Genomic DNA, 22,954 nt, shown 5'->3' with positions numbered 1-22,954 from the left:
TTACATACCACCCATTCGCCCATTTGCTTCTCACTTAATTCTAACAAAGACTCCAGAGGGAGAGGGGTAAGTACGCATCTCCATTTCACAGAAGCAAGACCACAGGCCCTTCTGAGAAGCAGCAAGGCCAAAGCTAAGCTCTTGATCTTTTGGCTCTGAATCTGATATTCCTGGGTCTAAAGAAAGGGTCCACCCAGCCAAGGAAAAAGTGACCTGCATTCAGCTTTGGCAACAGGGCGCCCACCACCCCACAAGCACACCATAAAGATTTCCTTAAAGAAGCAACAGCCTCGGTTTTCTTGTCTGTAAAATGGGGAAAACAGTCCCTTAACTTCTCACAACTAGACAAGATGATGTGGATAAAACACTGGATTCTTTGGCGGGGGTTTTGTTTGTTCTGCTTTTTTATTAAGCAGCCTCCACGCCCAGCATGGAGCCCAATGTGGGGCTCGAACTCACGACCCTGAGATCAAGACCTGAGCTGAGATCAAGAGTCAGATGCTTAACTGACCGAGCTACCCAGGCGCCCCAGCGCTGGATTCTTTGATCAACATGTAGGTTTGATACAAGTTAGCTACCACGGGTCCTATTATTATGATCATCATCATTATTAATGATCTGTCTGCAGGGACCCAAGGGCTGGAGGCCCAATGGCAGGAAGCAATATTTAAGGCAGACCCACAAAGACCCCACCCTCTGGGAAGGCACATGTGAGAACAGGAAGGGCTCTATTTCCTGGGCTGGAGCTGTGTCTGAGGGTCAGCCCTTGAGTTCAAATGCAGCATTAGCAAAGACCCAACAAAAACTTCCCAAACACATAAGCCTTCCGGCCTAGACAATGCCAAGAAAAAATACTCAACACTTGCACACAAGGCCGGAAGCTGACAGCAGGAGTTTCCAATTTTATGCTGGAGCCCACCTGAGAATCATCTATCTCATTCCTCAGCACAGCAGCTGCCGAGCTTTTTCTGCAAAGGGCCACAAAGCACCCGTAGGGAAGGCGCGCGCGTGCACGCGCGCACACGGGCATGCTTGTGCCCAATAAAACTTTTAACAGAAGCAGGCAAGGGGCTGGATGGTTGGCCAGCCCCCGCTCGGGGAAATATACCTGGGATTGAGCTACTATTCCTACCAGGGTCTGGACTCCAGGGAGTCAGATGTCATCTCACACAGATGGATATTCTGCAAATGATTTTTTTTTCTTTTTTGAAGATTTTATTTATTTATTTGAGAGAGAGAGAGAATGAGAGATAGAGAGCACGAGAGGGAAGAGGGTCAGAGGGAGAAGCAGACTCCCCGCTGAGCAGAGAGCCCGATGCGGGACTCGATCCCGGGACTCCAGGATCATGACCTGAGCCGAAGGCAGTCGCTTAACCGACTGAGCCACCCAGGCGCCCTGCAAATGATTTTTATCCACCAGAAGACACAACCTCCCAGAGATGAGAGCCCTGTGGCCGCGGAGACATTAAACAGCCCTGTATCTAACTTTGCAATCCTATTTCAGTGACGACAAACCCTTTGGCTTTGCCATCCTGCGGGTCCCCTCACCAAAGAGTTAAAAGAAATGTGTTGATGGGTGTTCTTTTCCTTTTTTTTTTTTTCTTTTTACATAAAAGTTGTGTTTTTAACTTTTGAACACTATGCTTCGATGATGATAAGCCACCTCCGGGTGTCTCCCACTCTGTTTCCAAGTACTTGATCTTATTTAATAGAAATGCCACTGGGCCAGCTGCTGCCCCCACACCAGGCGGAATTATGAAAACCACAGGTTGTGCAAGATGAGAAACAACCAGATGGAGGACTTTCTTCTCCTCGTGCTCCTCCACCAGCCCCCTCACATAGACACCGACAAAGCCCCAGCCCCAGCCGCAGTCCCAGCAGCTCAGGCTCAGAGGGCCACCGCCCAGGCTGTTTCTGCCAAAAACAATGGCGGCCTCTTTGACAAAATGCCAAGCAGTCCAGGGGCTGCCCACTTTCCCAGGACAGGTGCATGCTATGTGTGTAGGAAACATCCATCCAGACCTTCCAGGGACAGCAAGCACCAGCCCTCCCGCCTCCAAACACACAAGTCCCCTGTCCATCCATCTCCCTCTCCCACAGAAGCTGCCCTCCCACTCCTCCCTAAAGGTTCCCCGTGCCCCTGGCCTCCAGTTACACTAGCTGAAGCCTTCAAAACTTGACCTCAAGTGGCTCTTCCATGAGGCCCTGTTGAGAAGATTGATAACTGAACTCTAAATAAATCCATGGAGTGAGGAGGTAGCTGTGTCAATCCTCTGGTTGGACCCTCTGAAGTATGTGCAATGCTCCCCACCAAATGATGCCTACCCTAGAGGGAGATCTGCAGAAAATTCAACTTATTTAAGAAGAAGTGATTCAAAGCAAAGGAGGCAAGTGCAGTTTGACCCGATATTTCTCCTGCTAGGAATTATCCTGCAGAGGAGAGAGAATCTGTGTACACAGACATTTGGACAAGGGTCGTCTTCACCCTACAGGACATTACCAGTTGGGTTTATAACAGCAAAAGACTGGAAACAACCTAAAGGTCCATAGCAGGAGACCACGTGAATAAATTACTGTGGATCAAGGCGTGGAATAGTATGCAGCTGTAAAAAAAGAAGGCAGCTCTATGAATCCTGATGTTGGAGTCACTTCCAAGGTAGCAATAAGTGAAACAAGCAAGATGCAGAGCAGTGTCTAAAGAACATAGCTCCTTTGTAGAGAAAGGAAAGAAACAAACATAGCAGGAATACAAAACAGGACAGCTAGTTTAGAAAACAGTTTGGTAGTTTCTTACAAAGTTAAACGTACTCTTCTTATCCTTACCACACAACCTAGGGGTTTACTCAGGTGAAATGGAAAACAAACAAATGGCCCATGTTCACACAAAGACCTGTATTCAAATGTTTATAGTGGCTACATTCGTCATCACCCCAAACCGGAAACAACCCAAATGTCCCTGGACTGGGGAACAGTTAAGCATTATACCTCCATAAAACGAACACTACTGAGCAATCAACTAAGAATGATGTGCTAACACCCACAACAATGTGGATGAATTTCAAACACACTGTATCGAGTGCAAGAAGCCAGCCAGTCTTAACGCTATATGCTATATGATTCCATTTACATATCCTGGAAAAGCCACTGTAGGGGACAGTGGTCACATCAGTGGACTGGAACTGAAGAGGAGCTGAAAAAGGGTCCAGGGGAATCGGGTGTGGGGGTGACGGAACCATTCCATATCTTGACTGAGGTGGTGGTTATGTGAATGTATGTTATCAGTCAAAACTCACAGGACTTTACACCAAAAGAGGGCGGATTCTGCTGTATATAAATTATATCTTTAAGTGGGAACGGGGGTAGGGGGAGAGAAGAGGACAAATGAGACGTACGTCCCTATGCAAGGGACACAAGCAATGTGCCCCAAAACCGTGGGGAGGGGAATGAGCTTGGAGTTGGCAGGAGGTAGGACATCCTTACATATCAGCAAATTCGGTGGGGTTTTTTTGCTCTGTATGTGTACTACCCTTTTAAAACTGACATCTATTTGAAAATACATTTTTTAAAAGCCTCTGGTAGACAATTAATAAATACTATTGATCAACCATACAATTCTACCCCCCCCAAATACCCCAGCACAACTATGTGAGAATAGCTGCCTGGCATCACTGGGAGCTTATACAAAGGTTCTCTTAAGACCATTTTTGCCTTATTACAAAACCAACAGTCAAAGCAGCTAAATAAGAAGTGTGGTCTTAGATCCAAAAGAGGGCCAGGAAAAAATAGTATTGATGAGGACAACACTGGCAGGAGGGATGAGATTTATACACGAGCTTGTGGATTAAAATACTGCATCAGTGTTAACTTTCTGATTCTGCTCATTGCACTGCAGCTGTGCAAGATAATTTTCTTGTCCTTAGAAAACCATTAAGAATTACGAGTAAAGGGCCCAGTACGCCTGCAACTGACTCTCAAAAGGCTCAGGAAAAAAAAAAACAAATATATGTATATAACACATGTACATAAATGCTTTAGAGATAAAACAAATAGAGTAAGATGTAAACAACACTGAATCTGGATACAATTCTTGCAACTTTTCTGTAAACCTAAAAACTACATCAAAATAAAAAGGTTAAAATAAATCCAAAGGAAGGTTTAAAGGCTGCAAGAGTGGGAAAGACTAGCACAGCGCCGCGCTGTAAACGACATGCTTAGAAAAAGCCACCTTTTTTTCTCTTTGCCTTTTTTTTTAAGTTCAAATCGGTTTAGTGTTCCTTAAGCTGTATGGTAAAAAGCAAAACAAAGCCAAAGGAAAAAAGCCACTATGTTTCTATACCACGACATATGTTAATAACATTTTGTTACATTTCTTTCCAAAGCCTGTAGTTCGGGAAAAACAAAACAAAACAAAACAAAAAAACTCAAGATTTATTATTCTCAAAATTACTGCTTTCCAGAAATTTCCAAACGGAACAGTTGCGTCATGGGCCTGCAGACACATTCCCCGCAGGGCCCCGTGGCTCTCCCCGAAAGTGTGAATTTTATAAACTCTGTAGAGTCATTTACTCGGTTTCCATTCACAGACCCTCTCCCCCACACCCGCCCGATAGCGGGCGGCGGAGGTTCGAGCCCCCGAGCCCCGACCGCGGGCAGCACAGCCTCGGGGAAATTCCTCCCCTTGGTGATTTTAACGGTGGGGTGGGGGCCAGGGGCGAACTTCTGACAGCTGGGTGGTCAACAGACGCCCTTTCCAGTCCGCGATCCACGAGAAGCGACGACCGCAAGGACGCGTGTCCTTGAAACAGGGAAGCTCCCCCTTTGCTTCCCTGACAATGCCGCCCCCACGCGCGCAAACCGATCGAGTTGCGTAGCTCTTAGGAGACATACGGCGCGCGCAGGCCAGGAAGGGGGCGGGTCCGGGGGAGGGGGCGCTCCCCGTTAAAGCAGCCTCAGGATTGGTCGGTGGTAGACATCTGCGTGTGTATAGTTCCTAACGGGCGGGCCGAGGGCGGGCGAGGCCCCGCCCCCTCGAGCCAGCAGCGTCCGCGCGCCGCACAAAGCCCGAGGCGCGGTCCGCTCCGTGGAATCCGGGCCGGGCAGTGGCGGTGGCCGCAGCGCCGCCCTCGCGCTCAGCCAATAGACAGGCGTGTTGCCGGAGCTCTGGCCCCGCCCCCAGGCGCGCGGGGCTCGGTCGGCCCGACTGGTGCTCGGGCGGTGACCACCGCCAGGCGGTCCCCGCTGGAGGAGGGGTTGGGGGGCGCCCCGGGAGGGCCTCCTGAGGATGCAGACCCTGCAGGACGGGCCTGCAAAGAATGGAACTTTGGGAAAAGTTAAAAGATGAAACCGAGTGTGCAGGCCACCCCAAGCAGCCACCGCGCGACTTGGGCCGCTCGCGAGCTGGGCGTGTGCCCGGGAGGAGATCGGGTCACCGCGTGGCAGCGCCTGGGATGGCCGAGGGGCGCCCCGGCCCCAGGCCTCACTCGCTAGAGGCCCAGAGAGGGGCAGCGGCTCTCCAGGGTCACACAGCAAAATCCCCCAAATTGGAGGCCAGGGGGGAGTGGCAAGGGAAGAATCCGCACAACGGGGACAGCGCTCTCTCGGACCCTACCCCCAGTATTTCCACCCATCACTCACCCAGAAAACCAAGGACCATACTCATAAATTACACTTTTAAGAAAATCTACAGGCTATTTTTGGGGTGCCCTCCAGCCAATGTTCCCTGCAGATTTGAAGACGTCAAACCTGTGTGCTCCGTGTGTATTTGCAATTCCAGTAAACTGAGGCAGCCAATGGGCATTATCTCTAGCCAGCTCCCACCAAGAATACAGTTTAAAATGTGTATTCCGTTTGCAGAATACAACGTTCAACCCACATCGGTTAGTAACATACTAATCTTACTACTCAAACAACCATTTCCTTCTGAGGCACAGAAGGGCTGCTTTGCTGATGCCAACTCAGTTAGCAAGCAGCAGGGCTAAAACTCGAACCCACGTCCCCCAAGGAGAACGGGGCTGGGTGTGGTATCATGGAGTTCTGTGGGTTTTATTCACCTGTTCCCCACCCTGGCCCACCGGGATCTGGCCCCTTCCAGGCACTGATAGGCAGAAATGAATGGAGACACTGTCTTTTCTCTCCCAATAAGCCCTGTGAAAGGGAGGACCTCGCCTGTCATACTGGGTCCCAGAGCAATGCACACAGTAGGTACACAATAAAGCTCATAGGAAAAAAAAGAAAAAGGTGGGGGATCAGGTGACTGGCTTTATCCCATGCGGGAGGGACAGTGCGTGCAAATGCATGAATCATCAGGGCTGCCTTTAGGCAACTATAAACAGTTCAGAGTTGGTGAAGGGCAAAGTACAGGGGTAGAGGCATGGGACAACAGGGCACACAGGGAAGTCACGGAGCCGAGGGGCTTGGACTTTGCACCTCCGGAGGAACCAAAGAAGGGCTTCAACCAGAAAAGACACCATCAGATCCACGTGTGGGGCAATTTTCTAGCTCTCTGGTGGACGGCTGAGGAAGGCAAGGGCAGAAGGGACAGGAAGGAAGAAGCTGGCTTCTGAAACCACCGGGGAGGTGGAGCCTTCAGGACTTATCTCCCACATGGCTCCCAAGTTTCCACCTTGGATGGCTGGACACGATTCATAAGACAAATGACAGACAAGGAAGCAGGGTGCTCAGACTTCCCTGACCTGGGTTTACCGTGTGGAGTCCGGAACATCCGCTAAGTCACTCCTCAATCCCACCCCAGCCTGATCCTAAAAACCACTCTTGCAAGGTGCAAGGACCCCTGTTTGTTGTGGACATTTTAAAAGTTTTCTTCAATTTTGTATGTAATACGTACACGTGTTTGACAGTGACCCTAAGAGTCGCTTTTTAAAAGCTGCTTCCACCTACTCAGGTTTTTGGCTTCTTGAGCCAAGGTAAACTTTAAAGGCTATTTGGAATTTAACAATGACACAGCTTATGAGATTCAGGCATAGCCGCTCTTGGGGGCAAAATCACAGCCTAAATTTCTTCTGTAAGGTACTGATCAATCTAATAAAATAAGCACTTAAAACACTAAGTGAAGTTATTTCAATAATACTCCCAAAAGTGGGGCCCAAAAGTCATTACTTGTCTGCCTTCGGCTCAGGTCATGATCTCAGGGTCCCGCGATCGAGCCCTACATCGGGAAGCCTGCTTCTCCCTCTCCCACTCCCCCTGCTCGTGCTCCTGCTCTCGCTGTCTCTCTCTCTCTCTCTCTCTCTGTCAAATAAATAAAATCTTTAAAAAAAATAACATAATAGGGCGCCTGGGTGGCTCAGTTGGTTAAGCGACTGCCTTCAGCTGAGGTCATGATCCTGGAGTCCCGGGATCGAGTCCCGCATCGGGCTCCCTGCTCAGCAGGGAGTCTGCTTCTCCCTCTGACCCTCTTCCCTCTCGTGCTCTCTATCTCTCATTCTCTCTCTCTCAAATAATAAAATCTTTAAAAAAATAACAATAATAATAATACTCCCAAAAGTATTACCAGAGCTGTCTATAATTTTTTACTGGGTTTTAAATTACATTTCTCTTTTCACTCTTAATTTTACAGTATTTGTCCTTCCCCCCTCTTTTTTTTTTCCTTAGTCACATTACTTCATAAAAACAGCACTGCCCTATAAACTTTCTGCATTGATAGAAAAGTTCTGTATCTGTGCTGTCCAAATTCACTAGCCACCTGGAGCCACTGAGAGCTGAAAATCTGGCTAATGTGCTGGCAAAACAATTAACTTTCATATGGCCAGTGGCTACCTTATTAGACACTGCAGCTCTGAAAGACCCAGCTCTTGAATTTGTCAGTTCTATTTGTTTTCTAAATCAGTTAGTCCCTGTGAATTTATTATTTCCTTCTTCCTGGGAAGATTTGTTCTAAGGTGATCGCTTACGGCCCTGCATTTGTCTCTGCATCCACTCCACTGCTTTCTAAAGAGTCTACCCTTACAGTATTGAGCTCCTCCCTAACCAAAGTTAAGAGTTGTGTTTTGTTTTTCATTATCACATGGTAGGAGTTGGTCTTGCATGCTTGTTCAGTTAAGTTCTTAAAAATTAATTTCCACTTAACGTTTACTTGCAGCAAAAGATTAGGGCCAGTGCAATGTCTGTTTTTTGGACTCTGCTGGGGCTCCTTTTTTTTTTTTTTTGAGATTTAACGGATGATTAATTTTTCTAAATATTCCAAGAGCACTTTAAGATGTTTATCATTTGTAGAGTATGAAGTTCAGTCTATATCTGTTACCACGATCTTATTAACCGTATTACCCAAACTCCTTGTTGCCTAATTGAGGTTTTTTTTTTCCGAGAGAATATTAAATCGTTTATTGATTACACATGATAATGGATGATACACAAGCTTTAATCCCATCTATAATTTTATCTGATACCATAATTCAATTTAGATATATTGCATAGGATGTGCCAACAATCATATTAATAACCAAATAAACTCCAGGACTTTGCTTGGGTGACCCTTTTCATGGTGAACTCCAGGTCACAACACATTAACTGTCAGTTTAACTACACCAAGGTTTGTGGAGACAATGGCTTCTGTGCCCAAGCAGGTTGCAAATCAATTTCGAATGGAACCTGGCATCACCCTGAAGGAATTCTAACTTCACACTGTTGGGGTAGTATACCAAGATGGCTTCAGAGTGGACTAACTTTACACAGCACATTTTAAAAAAGACACATTTATTCAGCGTCATGATCAGACTATTACATTTAGCAATCAACAGCATGGGTGCAAAAAAAAAAATCTACGTTAAAACCCTTTGTTGGAATGCTTTACACTTTCCACAGAACAGAAACTAAAATAACCTGTTATACAATTAGTCACAAATACAGTCCTCTAGTTTTTTGCCCATACACATGAGTATTGTCTAAAACATGTCTTCTTTGTAGCAGCTAGGCCCTGCCACCACTGTGCTTGGCTGAGTTCACAAATCTGTTGTAACCTGTAGCTTCCCTGTCACTTCTCTGGCTCTCCTCTCCTGCTAAGCTTTGTTTCCTGGCCGTAATTAAAACCTTCTGCCACTGCCATAGCTACTGCTGCTGCTGGAACCACCACAGCCACCTTGGTTTCGTGGTTTGGCAAAGTATTGGCCTCCACCACCATAGGGGCCAGAGCTTCTGCCTCCAAAATTTCCTCCTTTCATGGGTCCAAAATTTGAGGGTTGATTGTTGTAATTGCCAAAATCATCATAGCTTCCGCCACCTCCAAAGTTGCTTCCACTACCACCTCCACAGCCGCCTCCGCCTCCTCCCTTGTTAGAGCTGTCACAGCTGCCACTCCCGCCATAGCCACTGCCCTGGTTTCCATAACCCTGTCACCCACTTCCGTAGCCTCTGCTTCCTCCAGAGTAACCAGGGCCGCCTCCTCCATGACCACCATCATTACCAACTCCGTTATAGCCATCCCCACTGCCACCAAATCCACCACCACCTCGACTGCCACCAAAGCCACCTCGACCACTGAAGTTCCCTCCACGACCAAAGTTGTCATTCCCACCAAAACCACCTCCACGACCACCCCCAAAGTTTCCAGAACCACTTCGACCTCTCTGGCTGGATGCAGCACTAGCCATCTCTTGCTTAGATAGGGCTTTCCTTGTGGCCATTCACAGTATGGTATTTTTGAACGACAATCTTGTCTACAGAGTCATGGTCATCAAATGTTACAAAAGCAAAACCTCTCTTTTTGCCACTGCCTCGGTCAGTCATGATCTTGATCACTTCACTTTTCCCATACTGTTCAAAATAATCTCTTAGGTGATGTTCTTCAGTGTCTTCTTTAATGCCACCAACAAAAATCTTTTTCACAGTCAAGTGGGCACCAGGTCTTTGAGAATCTTCTCTTGAGACAGCCCTCTCTGGTTCCACAGCTCTTCCATCCACCTCGTGTGGCCTTGCGTTCATGGCCACAGTGACACACGTGACAAGCCCAAAGCCTCTGGAGCGCGTGGTGTTTGGATCTCTCATTACCACACAGTCCGTAAGCGTTCCCCATTGCTCAAAATGGCTCCTCAGACTCTCATCGGTTGTTTCAAAGCTCAAACCTCCGATGAAGAGCTTCCGCAGCTGTTCAGGCTCTTTGGGAGACTCTGACTTAGACATGACGGCGGTGGGAGGGGAGCCTTTAACGATGCTTGCTCTGCGGCCTCCACGGGCAGAAAACCTAATTGAGGTTTATCTACATGATCAAGACTGTGTTTGAGGATCCCCAAAGGTTTCTCAATTCTTCTTGTACTTCCTTCAATTTCCTCTCTGAAGTTTGATACTGTGCTAGTGGACCCTCATTAAGGATTGTCCCTTCACACAATGCAAAACCTCTCCTTTACTCCCTAAAAATGCCTTTTGCCTTGAGTTCTTTGCATATTTTTCTCTGTTGCTATTTACACACATGGTCAAGTGTTCTGTATCATTTTTGGAATTAGGTATAACCATTTTCTAGTGGTGGGGCTGGGGAGACAGAACTGCAGCCTCCATGGGAACAAGGAAGTAGAAATGGGGAATGTCAGAGTTTGAAATCTGTCACTGGAAGGTCTGAATTGCAAGGAGGGTTTCCCTGGGGACAATCTCAACCATAAAAAGGTCTGCTCGCTCACATGACTGATGGCTTTTCAATAACAAAGTACACGGTGGTCTTAAAAGTACACAGGTCAACAGAAGCCAGTCTCCTGGGAGCTGCTACACACATGAGCTAGCAGGGTTTAGACACAGTGACACGGAATGGAGAAAATCTCCTCAACTTCTCAAGGACAAAAGTAAACAGCAGAATGTACTGCATTTGTGCATAGACACACCATGAAGTAGGATCGAGTTTACTTTAAAAAAAGAAAAGACACCTATTTCAAATTCCATTGTGACCAAAGGGAGAAAACTTTTGGCTTATTTCCTTATTGAGTTGGTTCCTAAAGCCAGTCTTGGCTGCTTTAATTTCTGTCTAGAAAAGACCAGAAGTTCCGTCTGTCATCTACATGCCGAGAGCCCATGGCTGTTCTTGGGATACTAAAGCGTGTATACCTCAGACCCTGCTATTCTATTATTAAAAAAAAATGGAGTTCTCTGATTTGGGGGAAAACCCATTTCCTCTCCATGTTTATTTCAACCAGAGAAAAGAACAAGTTTGCCCCTTTGCCACTGGATCCTCAGACCTCACTAACTCTTCAGATCCACTTTGTAGCCCTCCATCTACCTGAGCAAACAGCTCATGCACCTGCCACTTCCTGGCTCCACCTCTGTTTATGCTGCCAAGTCCGGGCACACACTTAGGGAAAGTGCATGAAGGAAAACAGGGCTCTAGAAATGCTTTCCCATCAGGTCTGGACGCCAGGGATCATCTAAAAAAGATGAGTAATTTATCAACACCCAAACGAAGTCACCTTCTCTCGATGGAGAGAAAGCTTATCGGGGCTCCTTTACACGCACGCTATGACCACGGAGGAATTGCGCTTCCCTCCCCCTTAACAACGTCCATGCCCTCGCTCTCCGGCCCGTATTTATTCACGGGTGGATTGTTTTCTGCACCATGGAGATGCCCTGGAAACCCCTTCGACCTTTACAGATGGGCTGCCTGACTGAACTCTTAGTTTCTTAATTAAAAAGTTCCCTAAGTAGCAAAACACATCCCACTGCCCGTCCCCCCCCACCATCTTCCTTTCGGTCCCCTTGGTCCACAGATCTGAGCTCCTACTGAGCCACAGGCACCATCCGAAGCTCTGGACGCAAGCTGGTGAACAGACACAGTTCCACACATCTCTCGGGGAGACAGACAGAATGGCTCAGGAGCAAGGGAACATTTAGTTACATATCGAGAACATTTAGTTACCCATGGTGCTCATACTCCAGGCAGTTCACAGGGGCCTGTTAATTTCCTCAGATGGTTATTCTGTGAAAGCTCAAGTGTTTCCTTCTTGCATGCAACAGCCAGAGAGCTAAATGCCATCTTCTGGCTGAACCCTCTGCCTTGCCTTAGTCCCCACAGCTTCCCTGTCTTCACCATGCAGTCAAGCTGCTGTACAGAGTCAGCCACGCATCCCAGTCCCTCGGCCGCCAGGACTGGAATGGGGGCCGTATAATGAACGGGCTGGGGGAAATTCTGCGTTGTCCAAATCTGCTCTCTGGAGGCTTCCTCGTCAGACCTGGGATCCACAGCTTCAAAGCACCCCAGCGTGCAACACGAAGAATTATGACTTCAGGCAGACCAGGGTTTTTGAGTGGATGCGTGCTACTTCCTGGTCACGTGACTCGGCTTTCCGTGCCTCGGTTTCCCCGTGCGTATACACGGGGATAGTAACAACAGCTTGGGCTAGCTTGAGGATCAGATGGGATGATGCATGAAACGTGCTCTGCACAGCATCCGCCCCTTGCAGAGCCCAAGAAAGGGGTTTCAGGGGCGTCCTTAGCAGCACCGGCAACAATGTCAGGCATCTCATCTGTCAGCCTGGATTCCTCCACAAAATAGTGGACCTCCTACAACCCACTGGCAGGGAGGCACTGGATGGATTAAATGATCAAATCTAAAATATGCCCCCAAGAAACTTTCATTTCCCTCCCCCCAACGTATTCTTGGAGAAAGTGTGTTCATCCGCACTTTTGTATGTTAGTTCTCAATCTGCTAAGTATGCGGCAGGGGTGGGGTGAGGGGAGGCAGACTGACCCTGGACTGATGGCTGACCCTGGAAACCCAGCCTGTCACTGCACTCCATTCGGTTCCCTAAACACAAATATTTCCGTGCTCTGTGCTAGGCAGCCCGAGGCCAGGCAGCCACCTGAGGCAGAAAACACTGGGGCTATCCATGCTCCCCAGGACCCCCACTGTCCAGCAGGTTCCTGCCAGACACTTCTACGTGTCCATTCGGATCCAAATCCAGTCTCCCCACGTTCGCGTGAACCCCACACTCACCTCTTTCCCCCAAGGAAACAGCCAACATTATTGTCCAGGGATCTCAATAAAACACACGGCATGCTCTTTCTATAGCCCAACAACGTCGTAAAATAACCACACTTCCCGATGGTACCTAAACGGCCTTTGAAACCGCTTGGAAGTTTCTAGAAGAGTTCACCCACAGTAGGAGAACACTGGAGACTGAAAGGGAAAACACAGAATGCCCAATTTTCCTCTCAGAAATCAAGATTTAATAGCCTCCTAAGGAAACCATAATTGGAGGGCTTTGGGACACATTCCACCCCGAGGCCTGTGATTATGGAATTCTGGGAAAAGTTGGGAATTTGGGCCTTGAATGACTTTGGGCTCGAACTTGAAATGAGTAAGACCCAAAGCAAGAGGTACAACTGTGTCCCTTCACACACACAGAGAGACTGAAAGAAAGGTTGGGAAGAAGGAAATCCTCCTGCAGAGAAACAAACCTGCAGTCTCAATGGAGACAGGGCTCCACTTCATTAGGTCTCCCTGGCCTGGCTGAGGTGGGGCAGGGGGGGGCGTGCACAGAAAGGATGACTTGCAAGGGGATTTATGGTGAAGACCTGCCCTTCGCACCCCCAGGAAAACACCTCATATTTGGCTCACAGACCTCCACTTCTTGGAACTGCTCTCAGGCAATGAGAGTCACCCCTCTGAGATGTCACTGAACCCCCCGTGCAGCCACCAGCCAGACCTGCGTGCGGGCTTGGCCTTCCTGGGCACGCCCCTCGCCCTCACTCCCAGCTCACCTGGAGTTTCCCTCCGTGGCATCTGAAGATCAAAGGTGCACCTTGGTTTGCAAACAGACATCCCCCCCGCCACCCGCCGAATTTCCTTCCTAATCTGTTCCTTGGCAGCCCTCACCCCCGGCTGCCCATTATTCACAAAAAATTCCACAGGATGCAAAGATAAAAATTAATGCACTTTTCCTTAGCAACCGAAAAAAAAACCCACCTTGGAAAATTAAACAGCAGGTACCCAAATAGAAACTCTGCATTAGAAAAATGGGGTCTCACACACACACACACACACACACACACACACACACACACACACACACCATAACCTTGAGTAGCTTCATAGAACAATCGTCACATGTGTGAGAAACCAACAGCCAGAGCTCCAGGGAAACAGGGTTGGAAGTGGCCAAGATAAGCACCAGCACCAGAGACCCCTCCTGGGAGACTTGGGAGAGGCAGCTACCGAGCTGACGGAGGTGGTCTCATGGAGGGATGGGAGGCAGGGCTGTCCTTACACCCCACAGGGTAATCGATTCAGGGTAGGCATGCCAGTGTTCTGCTAGAAGCTCAGGGCAGAGAACTGGGTCCAAGGTGGAATCTGCCACTGCCTGATTCTGGGCTCCCAGGCAAGTGTCTTGGCCTCTCTGAGCCCATTTCCCCTTTTGTAAAATATAAGATCATCTGACCACCTGCTTTGCAGAGTTGCTCTGAGGTTCATTCTGTGCCCCGGTTGTGGCACTGAAGGACCAGGCAATAAAAATCGATTCCTAAAAAAAACAAAAACAAAAACAAAACAAAAACAGGCCACCCCAGAGCCTTTGCACATGCAAGTTCCATCCCCCTAGAGGCCACTCTGCTCCCCAGTGCCTCCCATAGCAGCTTCCCCTCATGACCTCTCTACCTCATGGAGCCCCCACTCACCCTGGCCTCTCTAGTCCCCGACATCATTCTTTCCTAGGACTTATCAGCAACCTGAAATTAGCTTGTCCACCTGTTTGTGGACGTGTTTCCTGACCATCAGGCCCACTGAGTATGGGCTGCATGAGAGCAGGGCCCTGTGTTTTTTACCCACTTCCCACATCAGCACCCAGCAAAGAGTAAGAGCTATAAAACAGTGACTCCTGCTTTTAAGAACGTCCTCATGTCTGCCCAGCCATAGTGAGTTTGGGGCCGGCCCTAAGCCTGGTGGTGACAAGACTGAGACCTCGCAGGTGACTGGCTGGGCAGAAACAGGACTGCGCCGAAGCAAACATAACACGTGCATCCAGCTCACATGGTTCTACTGTTCGCCATCACGTCTCTGTTGGAATCTGCCATAGAGCATGAGAGCAAGGCTGAGAGTACAACCTCAGGGACAGGTGAGACCAGGCGGGGCACTGGGGGTAATGGCCCGCATATCCACCCGAGCCTGGACGTCACCTTAATAATTAAGACTTAGTTCTCCCAAGTACACTGGGCAGGGAACAATGAATATGTAACTCACATCTCACCCCCAACAGCCTGAATAAACCAGACATTTATTTGAAACCTCTAGCTTCTGCTCTTCAATGTATGCAAATGTCAAGATCAACTCTGTAAAAGTTGTGTATTTTACCCCATAAAAGATCCATGTGGGTTTGAGGATAAAAATAACGTGTGAACAAGCTGAAATACAGAATGTTCTGCATCGCCCCATCTTTGAATACCACTTCACCCACCCTACTCCAATTCAAGAGCAAGGGCTAGGATGCTCTAGGCACTCAGGACGGCACCTCCTCAAGAAAAATTCTGTGCTGGGCGCCTGGGTGGCTCAGATGGTTAAGCGTCTGCCTTCGGCTCAGGTCATGATCCCAGGGTCCTGGGATGGAGTCCCGCATTGGGCTCCCTGCTCCCTGGGAGCCTGCTTCTCCCTCTGCCTCTCATGAATAAATAAATAAAATCTTTAAAAAAAAAAAAAGAAAAGAAAAATTCTGTGCCTTTCAAGTACAAGGACAGCCAACTATAAACAGCTTCACTGTTTATAATAACAAAGGGCTGGAAACGTCCATTGATTGCCGATTGGACAAGTCCATTACAAATGACGAGGCCACAAAAGAAAAAGATGCAGATGACTTCCAAGAAATGTTGTTAAGGGAGAAAGCCAAGGCACAGCGCAGTGGGGAGAGTGTATTTGTGCAAAAACGGGGGGCAGGCAGATGTGAGTGGCATCCACACACATGTGTGCATACAATTCCTCTTTGGGGTGAATAAGAAACTCAGAGGAGTGATTGCTTCTGGGGAGAGGGTAGACGCGGGAGGACCTTACTTTTCCCGGTACGCCTCTTTAAGGTGGTTGACCATTGCATGTATAATACTCTTTTTTAAAAAATTGGTTGAATAGATAAACAAAATGTGACTAGACAGATATAAATATAAATGAATAGGTAGACACACACAAAACATACACACACTGGAACATCATTCAACCTTAAAAAGGAAGGACATTCTGACACCTGGACGAATCTTAGGGACATTATGCTTAGTGACAGAAGCCAGACCCAGAAGGACACATCCCACATGAACCCACTCCCAGGAGGTCCCCAGGGGAGTCCCATCCACAGAGACAGAAGGTAGGTGGTAGGAGCCAGGGGTGGGCGAGGGGGTGGGGAGTCCGTGCTTCATGGGGTCAGCATCTCAGTTTGGGGAGATGGAAAGTTCTGGAGACAGAGGGTGGGGGTGGCTGCAGGACAATGCGAGTGTGCTTCACGCCACTGAGCTGTGCACTTAACAATGGTTAAGATGGAAAATTTAGGTTATATACATTTCACCATGATAAAAAATTTTTAAGTAAAAAAAAAAAAAAAGACACAGGTAGAAATCTGATGGTTTGAGCACATAAGTGACAAGGTTCTGCATAATCCATGTTGCCATGATTTAATTCAAGGTAAAAGCCAAAAAGAAACGGGTGTCTCCTCCCTGTAAACAAGCAAGAGAAACTCTGGCCTCCCGAAACACACAAAGTTAAGAAGTCAACACGAAGGTAAAAGCCAGAGAAGTTTGGATTCTGGAGTCCGACTGCTCAGGCTCAAGTCCCTGCCCCATGTTGCTGGCCGTGACCCCAGGACAGAAACCCAGCCTCCGTGGGCCTCAGTTTCCCCATCTGTAGAATGATCTGAGAAAACGACCCAGACTCCCAGGGCTGGGACTGGGGCAGGGCGAATGAGGCACTCACCTCAGGCACAAATGGAAGGGGGGCCAAAGCACACAGTCATCAGGACAAACAATATTTTTAAAAATCAAACTTAAGGCCAAAAACTCCATGGTGCACCCAAAATCAAAATTTTCATTAAAACCAGGATTCAACAGGACCAAGACTAGGGTAAGGTAAGTAGGGTCAGATCCCATTTTTATTTAAAATTTTGAAATTTGGGGGCACCTGGGTGGCTCAGTCAGTTGAGCATTGGACTCTTGATGTCGGCTCAGGTTGTGATCTCAGGGTCATGAGATCAAGCCCCACATCAGGCTCCACACTCAGTGTGGAGCCTGCTTAGGATTCTCTCTCTCTCTCTCCCTCTCCCTCTGCCCCTCCCCCCCAGCTCATGCACATGTGTGCACACGCTCTCTCAAAAAAAAAAAAATTTAAATTTTGAAATTTTATTCATCGTAAATATATTGTCCTTAAATTTGATTTTTTTTAAATACAGCATTAAAGTACTGAATATTTTTGGCGCCACCTTAAATTCTGTGTCCTCATCCAGAAACCTCAATCTGTCCTTGATACAACCAGGTAATTCTAGAAAAACTGACCCCCTGGGATCCAGTGGTTGGTTAGTCAGCAAGAAGGTAAATTCAGTTCTCAGGAAATGTTCCAGGGGACAATTTTACTCCACCCTCTGCTTTTTCCGAAGCCAGCCTTTGAAAAGGACGTGCATGCCACCAAGCTTTCTCAATGACCCAGGGCTTCAGGGCCAGGTAAGTTCCGGATTTTATTATTAGTAACAAATCAAATTGACTAACAACAAAAGGAAAGCACACAATCCAGTGACCCTCTGAGCCAAAGCATACACAAGCACATTACGAGCCGAGACCTGAGCTGGGCAGCTACCTCCTCTCCCACCGACAGAGTGCTACGGGGCCAGTCAGTAGCCAGAGAGGAGGAAGCTGCCCCCCCATCAACGCAATCCAGAACAATCCACAAAGCTTATCAAGAGAGACACCATGGGCAAGGGGCAACAAACACATCTTCTGCCAAACAGAGCTTTGCAGGGAGCACTGGTTTGTCTGAGGCAGGACAGAACCACCTGCCAGCTTCACCTTCCTTGCCAAATGCACACCTGGGAACTCTGGGGCGCTCTCCCAAGTCACAGATTTGGGAGCTCTGGGACCAATCTGGGACTGACAATTCCACCATCACTGTTGTCTTGGACCAGGGTTTCTCGACCTCAGCACAGTGGACATCGGGAGCCGGATCATTCTCTGTCGTGGGCCGGCGGGCGGCAGGGGGGGGGGGTCCCGTGCGAGGGAGGATGTTGAGCCACATCCCTGGCCTCCACCCTCTAGATGCCAGTAGCACCCTCCCTCCTCCAATCATGACAACCACAAATGTCCCCAGATATCGCTAGAGTCGCCCTCCAGTGAGAACCACTGCCTTAGAGCGTGACCCGTGGCAAAGACAGAAGGAAATCACAAAAGTGAATGGGGCTGAGATCGCGAAGATTGTCTGTCTGTCCGTCCAGCCCTGAGGTACAGCTGCAGAGGCTCCAGCCCCCGACGCTACCCCCATCACACCTCCGTTTCCAGAGTGCCCACAACCCACGTCTCGTATCTCCAGCTCAGCTCTCAAGCCGCACACGCAATCCACTGTACCATCCTCCCGCACGAGTTTTGCCGAGGATCTGCCATGAGGCCATGTCCTGTTGCCACTGCCCTCACCACCCTACCAGCCTGTGGGCAGGCAGAGCCAGAGAGAAGCTTCCATTTGCTCCAGGCCCCTCTCTGCCAGCCCCCACCAGCCCTGGTCCCTCCGAGAATTCCTGAAGCACAGGGGACGCCCCAGGCCAGCAGTGCGGGTCCTTTCCCAGCTCCACTTAAAATGTGAAGTTTGGAATGACGCTGAGGATTCCTTAAACCACTACAGGGCACTGCAAGAGCCCACCCTCTGTGAATCGTGCAAAAAGGTAGTGTTAAACGTCCGTCTGCCTTTTTGTTTCCCTCACCAGGGAATGCTCAGGGTCAGTCCTCCTCTATGGGGTCTTAATGTATCAAGGCAAGAGAAAACGGATTTTCTCATTTCTCATAGACACACTTGACTGAAGACACGCACAGCCCGGAGATGGAAAACCAGGCTTTCTACTGTACATGCGTGTGATGGGAAACCTGTTCACTCTCCATGACCTGGGCACACATGTGCAAGATGTCAGTGTGAAGGTGGCTTTTAAAACCCAGGATCTGGGGCGCCTGGGGGGCTCTCAGTTGAGCATCCGACTCTTGGTTTCAGCTCAGGTCGTGACCTCAGGGTCAGGGGATGGAGCCCTCTGTCCGACTCTACACTCCTCGAGGAGTCTGCTTGAGATTCTCTCTCCCTCTCCCTCTGCCCCTCCCACTTGTGCTCTCTCTCTTTATTTTAATAAATAAATAAATCTTAAAAAAAAAAAAAAAGGAAAGAAAGAAAAAAAACCCAAGACTCACCATCGATGGATGAATGGATAAACAGAATGCCGTCCATCCACACACTGGAATATTATTCAGCCTTAAAAAGGAAGGCAATCTGACACCTACTACAACGTGGAGGGACCCTGAGGACACTGTGCTCAGAGGAGCCAGACACAGAAGGACACATCCCGCAGGACCCCATTCCCAGGAGGTCCCCAGAGGAGTCCCGTCCACAGTCACAGAGAGGAGAGGGTGGGAGCCGGGGCTGGGGCAGGGGCTGGGGAGTCCACGCTTCACAAGGCGACAGAGTCTCAGTTTGGGGAGATGGAAAGTTCTGGAAACGGACGGTGGGGGTGATTGCAGGACCCTGCTGCATCCTCTGGCTAACCACATCAGGTCCAAAACTATCCTTATTTTGTAAAGAAGGAAAACAGAAGTTTCAGTAATTTGCTCAGGGCATGGTGGATGGAGCCTGGATTTGAACCCAGGCAGTCTGGCTCCAGAGTCGGACCTTTTAATGCTCACATTGTAGAGTCTTCAAATTCAGGATTCCTAATTCTGACTGTCTGCCAATACCCCCTGCCTTCCAGTAAATTCCTTCTTACTTCCCTGAGTGAATCTGCAAATGCTGCCTTTCTGCTCATGATCACCAAGACGACAGGTGGGAACTGTGATGATCACAAGACCCCCAGCCAAGCCACACACACTCTGGTTGGCCTTGGGCTGAACCCTGGGGACACAAGGGAGCTCACACATCTCCCAACCCATGGGGAGCAGGACAGAACGGATATCAACTAGAGCTCAGAGCTCAGACTGTGAGGTCGGACACACCCAAGGTCAATGACCAACTCTGCCCTTATGTAAAATCAGGCAAGTGAGCCAACATCCTTGGGCCTCAGTTTCCCCATCTGTAAACAGGGGTTAATGAGTAACAATCCCTACATAACAGCTGGTTAGAAAATTAAACATGCTGACGCACACAAAGTGACTAACACTGGTCCTAGAAAATCAGAAGCCCTCGAAAAACAGAAGATGCTACTGTCATGTACCCTATTACAAAAGTTAAGGTCTCCAACAGTCTTAGTTACAGGAGAAACCTATGAGCTAAAATGGGACCAAAACAGACACAGAATTCTGTAAGCCTGTGAAGTCATTCTCGGAGAGGAGCCTGTGAATGTGGGTTTTTTAAGGAACAATGGCTGATACACAGGACGTAGGCTCTTGAACTTTCTAGAACCCAGGCTGGTCAGCTAGTAACAGCCTGGCCAAACATTATATAAATCAGCTCTTTCAAGGATATCAACCCGATGAAGGTGTTTTCTCTTTGCAATCAAACTAAGTATGCGTCCAAAGGGGGGAACTTCAGTGTAAGAAGCAAACCAGGTAGGAGAGGAAACACTCCCCCACCCCCGAGAAGGGAGGCAGGCAGTGACCTCCTTCCCTCTGCTGGCCCTGAACGCCTTTCTTCCAACGACCTTTCATTTAAGTCCACTGCAGCACCTGAGACAACAGGGTCTGGGTCATGTTTCGCCTGTGCCCGCCCTCCATGAACGTTCAGCGAACAAATGAACCAATGGGTTGGAGGCAATGGAAACCTCAAGATGCCTGGGCCACCAGCTGCCCGACGGGAGGGAACTAGTCTTCAGCACTCAAGTTAAAAAAGTTAAAAGCCTCCCCAAGGTCACGGAACCAGGTCTCTCTAACCTGGCTAGAGGTCTTCTTCGTTCCTCGCTACCGAGCCTACCCACGATAAAAAAAAAAATGACCTTCTCTACAGATGGGCCAAAGTTTGGGGGTTTACAACCCACCACTACTAGAGCCCAAGTTGAAATAACGGAGGTCAGCTCCATGTCAGGCCCTTGTGTTAGGGGATCTGTGGACACTGTCCTGTGTAATCCACTCAACAACCGATCATTTCCCCCAATTTTAGAGAAGACAAAACAGAGATGTTAAGTAAATCCCAAGGTCACACAGCAAGGAAGTAAGAGAACCAGAATTCGAACCCACGACTACGGGCTCCAGGCCATGCATGTTAATGTGAACACCAGTGAGCTCAGGCATGCCCAGGCCTCTCAGGCAGTGTCAGATGCTTCCAACGAGGACACGGGGAAGGTCATGGTTCCTCGTATTTGTCCTCTGTGTCACTGTCTAAATCTGGGGGAAAGAATCACAACCGAAACACCACAATAATCTCCCAGATTCTCGATCCAGGCAGAGCAGACAGCTGTCACCACCACCCACATCTGCTCGCACAATCCCCCTTTCTCCACTCCACTTCGTCAGGACTCCAAAGACTCACAGCCTTGGTGAGTCCCAGAAAATACTGAGCCTCCTTTCCCGACAACGTTCCCCATTTCTGCTTCCCTGTCTTCCTTCTAGGACGTGTTCAGACCACAAGGCCCAGCCTGGTTGGGAATTTGGATGAAAACAGGTACAAGTTCCTGCAGCCCATGGCCGCGTTTTAAGGGAAAGTGGTGGAGGATGCTTAGCCCTGGACTGGCACATCCTCAGCGCCCCATGAATATTCATGGCTATCATTTTTCTGCAGAAGGCCTGGTCGGAAAGGCCGCATCAGAGTCCAGGGTGGGCTGGTGTCTGGGCCGGTGTCCTCAACAGATGAGCAGGGGTGGGGCGTCTGGGTGGCTCAGTCGACTGAGAGTCTGACTCTTGATTTCGGTTCAGGTCGTGATCTCAGGGTCGTGAGATCGGGGCCCCGCGTCAGGTTCCGCGCTCAGTGGGGAGTCTGCTTGAGATTCGCTCTCTCCTGCTGCCCCTCCCCCCGCTCCCACTCTCCCTCTAAAATAAATAAATAAAGTCTTTAAAAATAAGTAAATAAAAATAAACGAGCGGGGGTGACCGGAGCTCAGCGGACAGCAGCAAGGTAACAGAAAGATGGTAGCAGCCGTTGGAAGGAGAAGGGGCTCGACTAACATCTGGCCCAGCCTGGCCTCTGATGACCTTCGGTTGCCTTGGCCCTGAATCCTAACCCTGAACCTGTTTCCTACTTACTCCGCTAAGACCTGATACTCGACACTTCCACGCTGCCCCAGACCTCCGGCACGCATGTGGCTCCCCTAACTGATGGGCACTATGCCCACCCCTGGCTCTTGGGGGAAAACAGCCATGTCCTTGGGGGCGGGGGGAGGCTGGAGTGATCGTGTTCCCTCAGAAGAGGGTACAAGGAAGCCCGCTGGTTTCAGGGACAGGAGTGCCCACTCCAATGCAGACAAAGAGAGCAAAGAGAACTAACACTGCAACAGTTCAAACCAAAGGGGCTCCCGTGTGCCCGGGACTTTGCTTAGCGCATCGCAAGCATTAATAACCTCATTTCATTCTCACCCAAACTAAGAAATGGAAGGGTCGAGGGAAAGAACCTCAGCAGGAAGAAATAAGGGAGCATTCTGAGAGATGAGCATTGTTGGGGATGTGTCAAAGGGAATTCAGTGGGTCTCCAGGCTCTGGTGTAAAATTCTGCTGCTGGGTGAAACCTAGGGAGACCAACAGTTCTGGTTTGCCTGGGACTGGTGGGTTTCCCAGGAAGCAGGGCTTCCTAAAGCTAAGAAAGTCCTGGGAAAGTCAGGGCAAGTTGGTCACCCTAGTCACCTCATTATGGCCTCCAAGGTATTCGCCTCTGGCCAATTCTAGGAGGAACAGGAGGCCA

The 22,954-nt window shown here is 49.0% G+C and overlaps 1 protein-coding gene and 1 pseudogene across 4 annotated transcripts in view; both read right to left on the bottom strand.

The window, feature by feature from the left end:
• INSR (insulin receptor) overlaps positions 1-22,954 on the bottom strand; it is a 127,981-nt gene that overhangs the window by 52,969 nt on the left and 52,058 nt on the right. The gene's annotated exons all lie outside the window — the stretch shown is intronic.
• On the bottom strand, positions 8,379-11,590 carry LOC141371838 (heterogeneous nuclear ribonucleoprotein A1 pseudogene; annotated as a pseudogene).

This window comes from Callorhinus ursinus, unplaced genomic scaffold (assembly GCF_003265705.2).
Source record: "Callorhinus ursinus isolate GAN/ISIS: 27379988/994484 unplaced genomic scaffold, GSC_fseal_2.0 scaffold107, whole genome shotgun sequence".
In the NCBI taxonomy this organism is placed as follows: Eukaryota; Metazoa; Chordata; class Mammalia; order Carnivora; family Otariidae; genus Callorhinus; species Callorhinus ursinus.
The sequence above is the reverse complement of the archived record's forward strand: the minus strand, read 5'-3'. Positions and strand labels throughout refer to the sequence as shown.